The sequence below is a fragment of the Neophocaena asiaeorientalis genome, unplaced genomic scaffold (genome assembly GCF_003031525.2).
Source record: "Neophocaena asiaeorientalis asiaeorientalis breed wild unplaced genomic scaffold, Neophocaena_asiaeorientalis_V1.1 scaffold649, whole genome shotgun sequence".
In the NCBI taxonomy this organism is placed as follows: Eukaryota; Metazoa; Chordata; class Mammalia; order Artiodactyla; family Phocoenidae; genus Neophocaena; species Neophocaena asiaeorientalis.
The window spans coordinates 147689-150629 of NW_020173202.1; the positions used below are offsets into that span (position 1 = coordinate 147689).

At 42.9% G+C, this 2941-nt stretch overlaps 1 non-coding gene across 1 annotated transcript; it reads right to left on the reverse strand.

Annotated features, from left to right (window-relative positions):
* Window positions 1-2108: 2108 nt before the first annotated feature.
* On the reverse strand, window positions 2109-2215 carry LOC112399658 (U6 spliceosomal RNA). The gene has a single exon (XR_003003277.1). It is a non-coding gene; the product is annotated as a U6 spliceosomal RNA (small nuclear RNA).
* Window positions 2216-2941: the final 726 nt, after the last annotated feature.

A 2941-nucleotide genomic window follows, 5' to 3' on the forward strand; every position in this document is an offset into this window, starting at 1 on the left:
GGCACAGGGTGGTGGCCAGCATGGACAGTGTGCTGCAGGAGGACATTCTCTTAGGCTAATGGAGCTCAGAGCTCGGCTTTAGTGAGGGAATAAGAAGCTGATGGTGACAGGGCCTCACATTTATGAACAAGCAACCAGGGTTCAGAGCCTGGTCGCTGTGTGAGGGAACTGGATGAAGGAGTAAGGAGGAGGGAAGGAGGGAAGACAGTTCTTTTCCTTGCATTTAGGAAAAAGGGGACGATGGGTGAAGACAAAGAGAATTCTGTCATGGAGAAAAGTAAGAGAGAGGAAGCACTACGATGTTTTCGGTGGCACAGTGGTTAAGAATCCACCTGCCAATGCAGGGGACACGGGTTCAATCCCCGGTCCGGAAAGATCCCACATGCCGCGGAGCAACTAAGCCTGTGCACTACAACTTCTGAACCCGCGTGCTGCAACTACTGAAGCCCGCACGCCTAGAGCCCGTGCTCCACAAGAGAAGCCACCGCAAAGAGAAGCCTGCGCACCTGATTCCCACTAGCTATCTATTTTACATTTGGTAGTACGTATAAGTCCATGCCACTCTCTCACTTTGTCCCAGCTTACCCTTCCCCCGCCCCGTGTCCTCAAGTCCATTCTCTACGTCTGAAACTAACACACCATTGTAAAGCAATTATACACCAATAAAGACGTTTAAAAAATAATAATAAAATAAAATTTTAAAAGCCTGTGCACCGCAACCGAGAGCAGCCCCCACTCGCAGCAACTAAAGAAAGCCCGTGCGAAACAATGAAGACCCAAAGCAGCCAAAAGAAAAGAAAAAAAAAAAGGATGGTTTTGAACGTTTGGGTGAGATGAAATATGTGTGAACACAAATCTTTTCTTTTTAATGGCTATTCCTGATTTAAAATGTTTTTATATCGTGGTACATATGCATAACATTTTGCCTTAAAATTTTACCATTTCAACCTTTTTAAAGTGTTTGGTTCTGTGGCATTAAGTACATTTGCACTGTTGTGCAGACATTACCACAATCCATCTCCAAGTCGTTTCACCTCCCAAACTAAAACTCTGTGCCCATTAAAAACTATTTCCCCATGCTTTCCACCCCGAGCCCTGGAAACCCCCATTCCACTTTCCATCTCTGTGAATCTGACTACTTTAGGAACTTTATATAAGTGGAATCATACAGTATTTGTCTTTTTGTAACTTGTTTATTTCACTTAACATAATGCCCAGGGTTCATCCATGTTGTAGTTATGTGTCAGAATTCCCTACCTCCTTAAGGCTGAATAATATTCCACTATGTGGATATACCAAATTCTGTTATCCATTCATCTCTGGATGGACACTTGGGCTGCCTCCACCTTTTGGCAATTGTGAATAAAGCTGCTGTGAATATGGATGTACAACTATCTTTTTGAACTCCTGCTTTCATGTCTTTTGGGTATATTTCCAGAAGTGAAATGGCTGGATCAAAATATGATAATTATATATTTAATTTTTTGAGGAATCACTATAGTATTTTCCACAGCTTCTGCATCGTTTTTACATTCCCATCAACAATGCCCAAGGGTCCAATATTTCCATATCCTCACCAGCACTTGTTATTTTGTTTCCCCCACCCCTTTTTTTTTATAACAGCCATCCTAAGGGATGTGAAGTGGTATCTCATTGTGGTCTTGATTTGCATTTCTCTAATGCTCAGTGATGTTAAGCACCTTTTCATGTGCTTACTGGACATCTGTATATCTTCTCTGGAGAAATGTCTATCCAAGTCTTTTGCCCATTTTTTAATCAGGTTGTTTGTTGTTGTTGAGTTGTAGGAGTGCTTTTCACAATTTGGATATCAATCCGTTATCAGATATATGATTTGCAAATATTTTGTCCCATTCTGTGGGCTGCCTTTTCACTCTTTTTTATTGTGCCTCAAATTAAAAGTTTTAAATTTTGATGAAGTCCAAGTTATCCCTTTCTTTTTGTCATTGTTGTCCATGCTTTTGGTGTCATGCCCAGGAAATCACTGTAAATCCAATGTCATAGAGCTCTTCTCCTTTATTTTTTCTTAAGAGTTTTATAGTTTTAGCTCGTATGTTTAGGTATTTGGTCAACTTTGAGTTAATTTCTTTGAAAATGTAAAATATGGCACAAATTTACTTGTCACCCTTGCACACGGGCCATGCTCACCTTCTCTGTATAGTTCCAATTTTAGTACATGTCCTGACAAACCAAGCACTGAAAGTAAACCCTTGGAGGAAATTCCTTAACACAAATGTATGAAAGTAAACCCGTCTGTGCTACACTTACAGTAATAAGTGTTCTCGCTCTCTGTCTTGGGGATTCAGCATATTTATCCCGGGTCCGCCAGATGCTTTAACAGCCACTGCTCAGGCCCAGCTCCGCCTCCCACGTGCTCAGTGAAGCTCTTCCTTAAGGTTCTCACCCTGACTCTCACACATTCTATAATCATTCTCCGTGCGTGGCCAGCATCTTTCCCACTCTCAATGCCAAGCCAGTGGGGTCACAGCAAGATTTTTAGGTCCTGCTGTGAATTTTCCATAATTTTCAGATGGAAGCTGTGATAAGGACATATTTCTAAGAATTGAGACATTGATTTAAACAAGGGAGGTTGGACTGAAAGCCTTACATTGAGAGTCTAGCCCCTCAGGTACTTTCCCCCATCCCTAGAAGAAACAGAGGATTTATTCTTGGGACAAACTAAACCAGAGAGACTCTAAACTCAGACACACTGACTGGATAGAGGACTCAGAACACTGTACATGCAGGAGGGCAGAGCTGAAGCTCTAGACTGACAGGAACACAGGGAGAGTCAGCATTTCAGTGTTTACCTTCAGTAAGGTGCCCACCACTGCCCCAACTGCCTCCCCCCATCCTGCTGCTGGACTGCACGCTTCCAGGGGTATCCTCCTGCCCCACCCCTGCCCCGACAAGACACGGGAAC